The sequence below is a fragment of the Macrobrachium rosenbergii genome, chromosome 53 (assembly GCF_040412425.1).
Source record: "Macrobrachium rosenbergii isolate ZJJX-2024 chromosome 53, ASM4041242v1, whole genome shotgun sequence".
In the NCBI taxonomy this organism is placed as follows: Eukaryota; Metazoa; Arthropoda; class Malacostraca; order Decapoda; family Palaemonidae; genus Macrobrachium; species Macrobrachium rosenbergii.
Genome location: NC_089793.1, coordinates 25,592,824 through 25,607,176, shown reverse-complemented (window position 1 = coordinate 25,607,176; position 14,353 = coordinate 25,592,824). Strand labels below are relative to the sequence as shown.

Genomic DNA, 14,353 nt, shown 5'->3' with positions numbered 1-14,353 from the left:
CACAAGTTTATCAAATAACACAGAGAAAACAAAGCTAGTTTCTATTAGCATAAAACAACACAAAGAAGAAATACCACCGGTAGGTGGTCAGTCTAGTAATAAAAATCAATGTGGATATGAAAATCTCTCTCTCAACTCGCCTTTGTCTGCTCAACAGTCCACAAAGAAAAGTTTACTCACAAAACACACTCGTTTCAAAAAGCACTTTCGTAAAAAAGAGACCACATAAAAGCCTGCCACATAGCACAGCACATAGTAGAAGATGGTTTAAGTTGCACTCACACACACACATCCTTGTTGCATTTTCCCTCACTCTTAATCATAATATACAAACAGCTTTTTCGGTATTCCAGCTGCACAGACTAAACGGAAAACACTACATCCGTCACTAGGGATGGATAAAGCGCGTAGAACACCGATTAATCTCCATTTAAGATTAATGAACACTCTCACCACGCACTAGAAATTTTTAAGACCTCGGGAACGCGATCTGAACAGACTGTGCACAATATCAACGCTGGGGTGATACTGAAGTGAGCGCCGCTCTGGCGACTGGTTGTGGTGGAGGACCGCCCCCTCTACCACCCATCCTTCCCCACCACAATACCGGCCCCCTGCAACAACCCCCTATCCCCACCGCCACGAAGCCCCAACCCACAACCCAAGGGAGGGAGGGAGGTACGGCCAAGTGGGGAAAATCGTCCCCATTCCCTCGGACCTAACTTACTCCTCCCCCAACCTTACTCTCCCAAAACTCCTCCACCGCCACCACCACCACCACCACCACGCCAACAGGAGAGAGAGAGAGAGAGCGCACCACCACCACCAACTGCGCGCCACACAACACCCAACTAAGTTATCTCTCTTTTTCTCTTTCCTTTGGTATGTTAATGATCAACCAGATTTCCCTCCTTTTACAAGGTTACTTACAGGGCCATTCCGCACGCGCGCATAACGTGGCACTATTCCCCACCAAAGAATAGAAAGAGAGGGAGTGAGCGTCAAAAGCGATAGACTTTACGGGGGAAAGACAAATATTGATCCGAGAGGGAAAAAGGACTCTTAGCGGATGTGTTACACTCCCAGTCTCTTATTTGTATAGGGCTTTACTCTCAATTCAGCCACACACACACACAGACACACACTCTCGCGTAATACACAGAGGGCATTTAGCTTTGCTCCCCATGACTCTTGGATGCAGGGCTAATCGATCCTAACTTATTCATCACAATCCCATACGGTCTCTCTCTCTCTCTCTCTCTCCCGCTTTATCTATCTCTCCCTCTCTCACCCTCTCTTTCTCTCCAATAAATTGAGACGCTGCTGTGAACGCGGGACTTGCTAGCCCCCTTCCCCCTAAAAGCCGCGCAGTGCTAAATTAAATAAACAGGGCTGGTGGTACTATTATTCACTTTCATCTTTAAACCCAGATGATATCCGCAACAGTATTCAAACAATCCTGTTACAGCTGATGCAATCCTGGGATATTATTACTTCCACTTTCCAACATATTGCTATTGTTGACGTTAAGTAAATGACTATCCATTTAACATTTTCAATTATGCTTCTACAGAATAAAAAGAAATATAGTACACCTCTGTTTGTATGTGTATATGTATGATGTATATATATACATATATACACATATATTATATACGTGTGTTATTGCATAAAATATTATATACGTGTGTTATTGCATATATATATATATATATATATATATATGTGTGTGTGTGTGTGTGTATATATATTATATATCTGCTTGCAATACTATCCATACTGTATTTTACAGGAGAAAACTCCTGTTTTTCCAATCAAGACGCGAGCCGTGTGGAGATGCTTCTAAATTGTTTACAATAACTGAATAAAGAAGCTTTCACTCACCAATCTGCTGTTACCTTTTTTTCTTTCTCACTTCCTTGCCTCAAATTTCATTGTGAGCACCTGACACTCTTGGCAATCTGTCAATTGCATGTTGACACTGAGTCCGTCTTTATTCAAGTGTCAACAACGTGCAGGTAAATTTTACAAAGAAGTTTGTTATTATTAATTATTATTCAGATGTAAACCCTATCCATATAGAACAAGCCCACTACATGGGCCACTGACTTGAAATTCAAGCTTCCAAAGAATACGTTCATTAGAAAGAAGTAACAGGAGATAAAGAAAATACAGAAAAAAAGAGATCGCTTATTAAATTGATTATTAAAAGAAAATACAGGAAAAAGAGATCGCTCACTAAATTGATTATAATCTTGTTAAACTTATTATTATCATTATTATTATCATTATTATTATTATTATTATTATTATTATTATTATTATTATTATTATTATTCAAAAGATGAACACTATTCATGCGGAACAGGAGGTAAAGGGAAACGCAGGAAGGAGAGATCTGACTTATAAAAGTGATTATTATCATTGTTAAACTGATTATTATTATTACTGTTGGGAATCTTATGTTATTTTCCCATATGTCTTTAAAACAAAAAAAGTTGTTTTACATGTCTCAGAATTCCTGTATGCATAAATCCGATCGCTATCATTTACCCACCTACATTTAACGTCCTCTTGTTTTACATTAATTTCTCCTTATCAGAATCTACCCCCAAAAATCTAATGGGCTCTTCCTCTGGTCCTGCCCCCTTCACCCAGCAAATCTTCACTGTAATCCATCAATAACATTTACCTATTTATTTATTAATTTCTTAATTTTTTTCTTTTCTAATAACTGCGAACTTCTCAGTTCCAGAGGTCCTTTTTTTTCACAACGCTAGACCTTGGAACAGCCTCCCTGAGTATGTCGTGCAAAAGGAACTTTAAAAGTTCAAGCGAAGATACAATGCATTACTTCTCTAATACGATTCTCCTTGCATTGTAATAATTGACTTACATTTTATCTATTAATTTATTCATTTGTTAATTCATTTTTTCTTTTCTCATAACTTAACTCTTTTCTTTCTTTATTTCCTATTACATTCTGTTACTTCTTTCTAATGAACACCATATTCTTTGGAAGCCTGAATTTCAAGTCAATGGCCCCTTTGGTGGGCTTGTTCCATATGGATATGGTTCATCTTCTGAATAATAATAATAATAATAATAATAATAATAATAATAATAATAATAGGTTGAAAAATGACACAGGACTGTGAAAGAGCGATGAAATATACACAAAAAAAATGCAGCGTTTTTCAAGCTAATGAAATTCACCCGGCAGTTATTTATTTCTATTTATTTCCCTCACCTTAAGAAACCAGTAACATCCCGAGGAGCTTCCGTCGTTAACTTCAATCTTTATAAACTTCAGTGTTTACAAACTTCCATCTTTATACGACGATATGGAATAACCCCCGCGAGTCATTACAAATATTTACGGCCATTAAGGAAAGCCATTTAACTTTTAATCATATTCCGAGTGTTAATGAGTGTTTTAGAGAGAGAGAGAGAGAGAGAGAGAGAGAGAGAGATGGTCATTTTTGTTGCCCTGGCTGGCTGCTGCAGTAACTCCCCTCCTTCTAATAATTAACAATTGATTTGGCGATCAGACTCCGTGTAACGACGATAAAATGGGGTCATATTCCATTACGCGGAATCCTGAAAGGATGATGAATGATTATACAGGGCTTCGCGTTCACATTTCCGTCTGAATGAAAAGTTACACTTTTCGTGATTCTTTTCCGGTACTTCTTCAGAATTCGGTATTCTCCCTTGGCTTTCGTTTTCCCCGATTCCTAAATGATTTCTTTAAGAGTATGGGTAATAGTCTGTTTTTTTTTTTTTCCTCTTCACCTGCGTTGCTCGTTCTGTCTGCCTTTGTGATGAAATAAGAAAATCCAAATAATTAATTATATACCTTAGAAAAAGAGTTGAAATCGCAATATAGCACTTACGCAAAAATAATAATGATAATAATAATAATAATAAAGTGGCTTCCTGGCACTTGCGTAATGATGTTGATGCTTCACGAAGTACAAATACATTATAACCAATACAACATCGACTTAAAAATCGAGAATATGACAGACTTCCTTTAATTTTAAGGAGAAACTGACTTCATCCCTGCCAGACTTAATTGGAAAGGAGACTGGCATAGGAAACTTGTGCAAACAACAGCGACGCATTGGAAATGGGAAGCTGTACATTTCTATAGAAGCTGTAGATTCCTGTAAAGGCCTTCTGGATGCTAATGAATCAACGGGGCCATTCCACAGGCTATACACAGAAAATAAGTATACCTTAGTTTAACCAGACCACTGAGCTGATTAACAGCTCTCCTAGGGCTGGCCCGAAGGATTAGATTTACTTTTACGTGGCTAAGAACCGACTGGTTACCTAGCAACGGGACCTACAGCTTATTGTGGAATCCGAACCACATTATAGCGAGAAATGAATTCCTATCACCAGAAACAAATTCCTCTTGTTCTTCACTGGCCGGTCGGAGATTCGAACTCGCGACCAACAGAGTGGTATCTGAGAACGGAAACCCGCTCACCCAGCGAGGAACTAGAAGAATACACGTTTCATCAGATATGGCTGTTTCCACAAACACGTTTATTGCGATTGTACAGACATATATCAGTGCACATGAACTGTCACATTGGTATACATACACACGCCTACAAGGTACCGAAATGGAGAGTATGATTGTCCATTTAGGTCAAAATTAAGTACAAAGGTACCGAAATGCAGACTATGATTGTCCACTTATGAAAAAATAAAGCACAAAGGAACCGAAATGCAAAGTATGATTAGACATTTAAGTCAAAGTAAAGCACTCAAGTACCCAAATACAGAGTATGATTGGACGTTTAGGTCAAAATTCAAAATAAAGTACAAAAGTACCGAAATGCAGAGTATGATTGGACGTTTAGGTCAAAATTCAAAATAAAGTACAGAAGTACCGAAATGCAGAGTATGATTGGACATTTAGGTCAAAATTCAAAATAAAGTACAGAAGTACCGTAATGCAGAGTATGATTGTCCATTAGGAAAAAATAAAGTATGAAAGTATCGAAATGCAGAGTATAGTTGTACATTTAGGTACAAAATAAAAGTCAAAAGTTAAAACGTTTAAAGTAAGTGCAAGGCTACGATAGAATTAATCAGGCTACAGCTGTCGCCATTAGCCGAGTTTCCGCTGCAGCTGTGGTGCCGCCGACTATCCTTGCATTGCCAATCCCAAAGACTTTGGATATAAACAAGAAGCACAAGGGAAGGCTGGGATATTCTGAAGATTTGAATGCAGGCAAACAGAGAATATCCTTAAACTTATAATCAATAACCACGTAAGTCATAATAAGGTACTGGAATTGGAATATAAAATTTAGGACAAGGCCAAGCGCTGGGAGGTCATTCAGTGCTGAAAGGGAAACGTAGTAAAAAGGTGTTTAAAGGTGTAACAGGAGGAAAACCCTGCATCTACATTTTGAAACAATTGTCAGGAGAGGGTTGAGGAAAGTAAGATGGAAGAAAGTGAACATGAACGGAGGTACAGGTAAACGAATGAAAGGGATTGCAGCTACGGGCCGACGGGACGCTGCATAGAAACTTAAGTAATGCCTACAATGCACTGCGTGAGGTGCACTGATGGCACTGCCCACCCTACGGAGATAATAAGGTGCTGACTTTGTACTTTGTATTCCTACTGTGTGATCTTAATTGGATGAGTCATACTTTTGTAAAACATGGAAATTGTACACAGAGTTTGGCTTAATCAAGGAAATGACTTCAGTTCGATTTGGTCATTACAGAATTCAACCTAAATTCTTATATATATATATATATATATATATATATATATATATATATATATATATATATATATCCTCTTGACAGCCGAGTAGTTACCGACGTCACTAAAAGTCGTCGACCAGTATTGTCGGCCGTTCGAGTCTCCCAGGTACCAAATCGTCTATCAAATATAATTCACCTTCGGTGATACTCCCGAAGTAGAGAGCCCTAGATATTAAATGACATTCGTGGCTTAATGTTTGTGTGTGTGTGTGTGTATATATATATATATATATATATATATAAAATACAAAATACATATACATATACACACATAAATATACACATATACAAAAAGGCATAAGCCTGACTCCAGGCATGTTTGATTGCATCAGACATTCCGCTTCATGTAAACATTTCAACAGCACCAAACTTTCCCATCGAGAGAGAGAGAGAGAGAGAGAGAGAGAGAGAGAGAGAGAGAGAGAGTCAGTCGCACGTTCTCACCCCGCGCCCTTAATCTAATAACCATATAAATGCAAAGAGGTACAAGCTTAAAACCGGCGCCACTACACACGCTCCAAGTCTCGCGGAGTCTAATCGGTTTCTGAAGCGGTGTCCGCATGAAGTGCGAACTGCAAATTAATTAGTCAAACATTCACTACTAGGAGAGAGAGAGAGAGAGAGAGAGAGAGAGAGAGAGAGAGAGAGAGAGAGATGCACTCTTCCTCCTTTGTCGTCTAGATTATAACAAACAAAACGCTGTTCAGTAATTATGTAATAGTGTGTGTATATATATATGTATATATACATAATGTATATATATTATATATATGTATATATATATTTATATATATATATATATATATATATGTATATATATATATTTATATATATATATATATATATATATATATATATATATATATATATATATATATATATATATATATATATATATATATATATATATATATATATATATATATATATATTCAACAAAATGGTAACACATCCATCAAACATTGATACCACAAATTTCGAACGCATATAACTGAACTAATCACACAGAGTAACGACGCCTCTCAGGGTGACTGGTTCCTCAGTCGCTCGTGACGAAATCGACACTCGCGCTGCGCTGCTGATAACACCTGATAACAAAAATCACCTGCCTGAACGACGCCCACAACTGGTAAACAGATACTCCAAAGGGACGAAACAAAGCACCACTAGATTTAACACAAGATGCCACTGGACAAAACGCAAATCATTAATGGGCAAAACACTGCGACGAAGCAAGGAACAATGGATTCAGTATGAAATTCCATTTGGTAAACAATTCGAGGAGACAAAGCACCACTGAATTTAACACAAAATGCCACTGGGCAAAACACAAATCACCACTAGAGTTAACACTTTCCTGCGATTTGTATTTTGCCAAGTGGCCTTCTGTGTTTAAATTTGCCGCTGGAAAAAACCAGCAATAGAGCAATTGGAAAGCACCACTGAGTTCAGCTCAAAACACCACTGGATAAATACTGCGATGAGAGGAAGCACCACTGAATTTAACACAAAACACTACTGGATAACACACAAAAACACTGCAATTAACACAAATCACCACTGGGCATAACATTGCAATGAGAAAACAACACTGAGTTTAACTCAAAACGCCACAGGATAAAACGTAGCAATGAGAAAGCGCCACTGAATTTAACTCAAAGCGCCACTTGGCAAAACAATACAATGAGACAAAGCATCACTGAATTTAACACAGAAGGCCACGGGGCAAAACACTGCAATGAGACGAAGCACCACATAGAAGGCCACGGGGCAAAACACTGCGATGAGACAAAGCACCACTGAATTTAACACAGAAGGCCACTGGGCAAAACACAAATCACCAATGGAGTTAACACAAAACGCCACTGGGAAAAACACAAATCACCACTGGAGTTAACACAAAATGCCACTGGGCAAAACGATTCGATGAGGCAAAGCACTACTGAATTCGACACAAAATGCCAGTGGGAAAAACACAAATCATCACTGAAATAGACAATATTTTTCATTATTATTATTATTATTATTATTATTATTATTATTATTATTATTATTATTATTATCATCATCATCAGAATTAGTAGCGTCATCAACCTTCCACCATCGCCATCAAAATTTCCTCTACCACCATCATCATAAAAGGCGCTTATTTTTTCACGAAATAAAAAGAATAATAATATAAAGAACAAAAAGAATAAAAATTTAAAGAATAGACAGAATAAAAACTCTACAACCTTGTGTGTAGCACCTGAGGGACCTCCATGACTGCGTCATATGAAGTAAATAAAAATTACAGGAGGAGGAGGAGGAGGAGGAGGAGGAGGAGGAGGAGGAGGAGGAGGAGAGGGAGGAGGAGGAGGAGGAGGAGGAGGAAGAGATGTCAGTTCTCAAGTGAAATTTCCACTAACACTGAGTTGTTTCTTGATTTCTCTTTTTATTTGATGTTTATTTTTTTTTGTCTATTTTATCACAGATATTCTTGTTTTCCGTACACTGGTATTCTAATTTGAAGAAGTTTTGGTTTGACAGATGATGTATTTTAGGCTTAATTCACATGAATATTTACCTTTTTTAAATAATAATAATAATAATAATAATTAAAATTATTATTATTATTATTATTATTATTATTATTATTATTCCGCAGATGAAACCTATTATAACCTTGATCCATACGAATGCTTACTTATTTCTAATAATAATAATAATAATAATAATAATAATAATAATAATAATAATAATAATAATAGTTTTAGGTAGCAGTTTATCATGCTTCAGATTAATTGAAAATTTCTAATCCGGAGTTTTTGAGTGGTGGCCGATGGCACGGACAACTCAATGTGCTCATGGAGCCTAGTCCAGGGGCAATACGGAGAAAAGGCAGAGGGATATCTAACTTGTGGAGTGAGGACAATCATCTCGGTTCTGTCATGAGGGGCAGTCTTTTAATTAGGAAATTTAATTCTTTCAAGCAAATGAAAAGCATAAAGAAAAACTTTAGACATTTAAATACAACCTGTATATATACAGTATACATGTATATTATATAATGTTACAGCAAGACAGTGAAACCAGGGATTTCACTAAATCCCTGAAAATTTCAGAGAATTTGTGAAATCACCAATTCACTTATATAGGGACGTTTGATCCCTGAGGGGCTAGTAGCCCCTTGGAGATGAAATGTCCCTAAGTGAATTGGTGATTTCACGAATTCCCTGAAAATTTCAGGGATATTGTGAAATCCCTGGTTTCAAAATCTTACTGTAACACACACACATATACATATAGGTATATATATACATATATATATATATATACATATATATATATATATATATATATATATATATATATATATGTGTGTGTGTATATATGTATATATATATATATATATATATATATATATATATATATATATATATATATATATATATATACATATACATATATACTATACTCAGGTAGTCTTTTGGGATGGGGCTGACTAGCCCCAAGACCTTCCACCTGAACAGCAACCCAACCCAGCCGGCTAACTACTAGGTCCATAATTCACTGTTTAGGTCACCAGAGGAACTGTGTGTTTTGACAGATCGCTCCCAAATCATTTTGCGTGACTAGAAAAAAAAGTGAAGAAAGTTATTGTACGAGATAATCTCACAATAATCTCATAAAATAACGTGTTGAAATTCTCTTACACCCCCGCCGTCCACAATCAAAACACACACACCTGTTGCCATCGAAATACAGACGTCAATAACACTATGCATCACTAACACTATCATCACTCGTATCGCGACGCCTAACACAACTCAACTTTCACTTTGACGTAATCAACAGGACAAGAGAATCCGTATGAGACCTAACAATGGCCATTGAAGCCTCGCCCAGACAACGGAATTAACGACGGACGAAGAGCATCTGTATCGCTATTATACGACCCGGAAATTCGCAGACGTCTGAGAAATATCGGGAAAGAGGGAAGCCATTTATCTTTCCTACCCCGGCGCTCCTCGGAAGAGGACGGAGGAGGAGAAAGAAACATTCTTCTCCCTTATCAGTATCTAGATGAATGACGGGACTTACATTTCGTAACTTCTCTCTGGCACACCTTCTTGAAATTCTCCCTTAACACCATCCAGAATAGAAGAGTAAAATATGCAATATAGGACGAAGACCAAGCGCTGGGACCTATGATGAGGTCATTCAGCGCTGAAAGGAAAATTAAGAATAAAGGAGGTCTGAAAGGTGTCACAGGAGGAAAACCTCGAAGCTGCACTATGAAACAACTGTTAGAAGAGGGTGGAAAGTAAGATGGATGAAAGAATTTGAATGGAGGCACAGTAAAAGGGATGAAAGGAGTTGCAGCTAGGAGCCGAAAAGACACTCCAAAGAACCTAAAGTAATGCCTACAGTGCACCGCGCGTGAGGTGCACTGACGACACTACCCCCTTACGGGATTATCAGCATCTAGAGGAATGATGGGACTACCATTTTATAACTTCTCTCCATCATATCTTCTTGAAACGTGCAAATCATCTCATCTCATTTTTCGTCTTCTCCGCGAATGAATGAATGAATGAATGATAGAAGAGTAAATTCTCTCTCTCTCTCTCTCTCTCTTGAAAAACACGGTTAAAAATGTACCTTCTTCATACTGATCATTTGATAACAGAGGCGGTACGATTCATCTCTGTCCTACTAAACTGAAAGATGGCAAAACAAGTTCTCTTCCTAGCAAAGATGGACTGAGATCACATCATTTTCCTCGGTGGCCTTCGCAAAGTTTCCTCGTATGGCTAAGAGGACATAATTGTTTCCCTTAGCAACGAAACTTTTTTTCCTCTCTCTCTCTCTCTCTCCCTCAACACTGCCATTTAAAGAAGGAGAATAAGGGCGAAATACTTTCTCCTTCCTTCAAACTATCTTCAAGCTTGTTATGTCCACAGAAGAGAGAGAGAGAGAGAGAGAGAGAGAGAGAGAGAGAGAGAGAGAGAAGAAAATAATAAGGGGAAACATTCTCCTTCCTTCAAACTATCTCCAAGCTTGTTAAATCCATAGAGAGAGAGAGAGAGAGAGAGAGAGAGAGAGAGAGAGAGATCTACTACACTCTATCCACATAGGCTATTTATCGACAACTTCCATCCCAGCGGTTACACTATCCCAAGGCTCAATTTCAGCGGAAGAGATGGTGATCACACAAAGTACCATCCATACACTCCCATCCCATCAATTCCCCCAATCCCATACCGTATCCGGAGAGAGTATCCAACCTTTCCCACAACTTGTATCCCTCTTACGCTCAGATCCTTTTCCAGTTACAAGAAAATAAAGATAACTGGAGCAAAGGACATTGGGAACCAACTCTTGCATTTCCACGTATCAACCCCCACCCCAACCAACTTTCCCAATCAGACATCACCCACGAAAATGAAGGAGGGGGAGAGAGGGAGGGAGAAAGAAGGTGCGGGGGGAGGAGGAGGAGGAAAAAACCTGCTTTATGCGTCACACAACTGAGATGAGATTAGGATATCCTGCCACCAACCAATTCCCCTATTACTCCCTAAGCCCCTCGGAGAGAGAGAGAGAGAAAGAGAGAGAGAGAGAGAGAGAATACTCCTCCTGCTGCATAAGGACGATGTCGTGTCCATTGTAATCCCAAGAAGGGGCTTGAAAACAATCGTTGCCTTGGCACCCACGACAAAATAAATAAAACTCCGACGGCATCGGCGCTTATTAATAATCTGACCTCTGTCACTCCTCGCCGTAAGAGCCACGGCGTCACATCTGCTGTGCCAAAACAATCTAATAATGACGGCGGCGGCGTCCGCGCTAAAAGCGTCTCTGCGTCACCCGGGCGTAAGCGTCATATTACGCTGCCGTTGCGGCGTCAACCATATTCACTTCAGGTCCTCCTCTAACGCCGCTGGTTGAATGGCACATCAGCTAGTAGGCCCCCAAACCTCCCGACGCCAGAGCATGTACAGTATCAAACAACGGCGTTGTCAGTCCGAAATTAAAAAGGTATAATGAAGAAATTAAAAAAAGTACCGTGAACGTTAATTCATAAATGCACTGAATTAATTACTGTACAAATCACACAAGCATGCATGCATGGAATTATATATATATATATATATATATATATATATATATATATATATATATATATATATATATATATATATATGCATGTATGTATGTATGTAAATATTTATTTATAATATATGTATATTGTGTATATATACATGTATGTAATATACATATAAGAATTCTAAATGGACCAAACATTCGATTGCATTCAGCTGTGGTAGTTACTAAGGCGCGGAAAAGGGAATGGACGGCAGGGTGGGAGAGGGTAAGACTAAGAGAGACAGAGGTAGTGGGGGTGGGGGGGGTCGAATGTGGTGGTTGTTGGGGAAGGGGGAGAGCTGAAACTGATTTGTAATGACTGCCTAACGCGGTACACGTAACCTGCGCCTTTGTCACAAAGAGAGAGAGAGAGAGAGAGAGAGAGAGAGAGAGAGAGTCTCACAACTGTTTGCATTCAACACTTCCTCCTCTATCCAGGTAGAATGGAAGGTGAGGTGTGCACGTACAAGTTACACGTACAGGTGAGACTTCTCTCTCCACCCCCGGCGCGAAACAATGACTACAAATGCATCGCCAGCAATGACTACAAATGCATCAAGACTACAGATGCATCATAAGTTAAAGAAACGAATTATCAATACGATCACAATTCATCTGGGGAGTTTGAAGTTGACTGCGCGAATTACGGAACAATAAATGAACGATAAATATCTCAGATGGAACAACAGTCCTGATTACATGAAACTGATAAGGAAAAGGAAAGCCATAAGTTGTTTCTTTGATTAACAGATAGGAAATGGAATATAAATTGGAATATAGAATTTAGGCCAAGGGCCCAGCGTCGGGACCTATGAGGTCATCACTAAGCGGTCATTCAGCGATGAAACGGAAATTGAGAGTAAAAAGGTTTGAAAGGTGTAACAGGAGGAAAACCTTGCAGTTGCACTATGAAACAATTGTTAGGAGAGGGTGGACAGCAAGACGGAAGAAAGAGAATATGATTGGAGATACAGTAAAATGAATGAAAGGGGGCTGCAGCTAAGGGCCGAAAGGACACTGCAAAGAACCTCTAGTAATGCTTACGGCGCACAGCGTGAGGTGCACTGATTGCAATATCCTCCTACGGAATTTAAAAATTGATTAAACTTTTCTTTGACCTAGTGAGCGATTTCAATTCACTGAAATCACTCACTAATGCTGTTTGAGACGTCATGAAAAAATCCTGTATCAGAATCTGGAGCCATTTTCAAAGTATAATCATTTCTCCCTAGGTCCGAATAATGTCCATCTACAGCGCTATTGAAATCCATCAATAACGTTTTGAAAATATCTTGCCACACACAAAAGCGAGAAAATATACACTGGATCAGCTTCCATAAGGATATTCATATTGAAATTCGACCATTTACTCCCTGGTTCAAAACCAAGCCCCCAATAAAACTTCACTGACACCCATCAATTACTTTTTTAAATACACTGTCACCACCCCTCCCTTGCCCTCCCTAAAAATAAAGAAATAATACTGGATCTAGATTGCTCTCTAAATCCACCAAAGACATTCTGGTATATCTTGTGAACAAGTTCCCAATAAAACTTCATTGACATCCATCAATCACTTTTTCAGACGCGCTGTCACCACTCCTCTCTGCCTCCCCAGTAAATAAATAAATAAATAAATAATACTGGGTCTAGATTGCTCTATTAATCCACTAAAGGCATTTTAGTGTATCTTTTGACCAACAGACAGACAACAGACAAGGTGACTACGTAGCATCTTGGAAACCAAGATAATGATAATATTACTGATTTATTACTAATTATTATTAATAACAATAATCTCCCACTCTAAGGGCTCTCTAATTACAGTAATTATAATGATAAAAGGAAGCGAGAGGACAGGAATAATAATAATAATATTAATAATGTGAAATGGGTGTCTCTATGGAGAACAAATGATTAATGTACCATTATCACATTAATATCAGTATTTTTACTACTCCGTAAAAACTGAACAATATCAAGTTGATTAAATTACAAAACCCCCAACAGTCTGGGAATCAAAAGCAGGAGAATTCAATTAAATAAAGCAAGATAATTAAATTAAATAACATGATTATCCCCATCTCAATTTACCTAAGAGGTAAGATATTCATGGCAAATAAAAGATGCAGTTCATTTAATCCATTAATTAATAGCGAAAATTGACGACGTTATGTATGAGATCAAGAGTTTGCTTTGCAACGCAATTGCTGAATTAATTCCCAAGCGTGATAACCGCTTGAATTGTTCTTAATCATATGAAGGCTTGACAAATCCTCCCTCTTTCCCCGAGACATTCTTCAGTGTGTGTGTGTGTGTGTGTGTGTGTGTGTGAAGGAAAGAGGTCATAGCTCCGTCGTTTATACATACATGCATATATACATACACACAAATATACACAAACATACATACATACATACATATA

General features: G+C 38.2%; 1 long non-coding RNA gene across 5 annotated transcripts in view; it reads right to left on the bottom strand.

Moving 5' to 3' along the window:
* Nucleotides 1-14,353, bottom strand: part of LOC136834366 (uncharacterized) — a 459,431-nt gene that overhangs the window by 361,341 nt on the left and 83,737 nt on the right. For 2 of the 5 annotated variants that reach the window (XR_010851768.1, XR_010851764.1), the window contains exon 1: nucleotides 461-523. The exons of 1 other annotated variant lie outside the window; for it this stretch is intronic. This is a non-coding gene — a long non-coding RNA (uncharacterized lncRNA). Of the gene's footprint in view, nucleotides 1-460; nucleotides 524-14,353 lie in introns of those variants that run through there. 2 more of the 5 variants (XR_010851765.1, XR_010851766.1) reach the window with 2 other exon arrangements.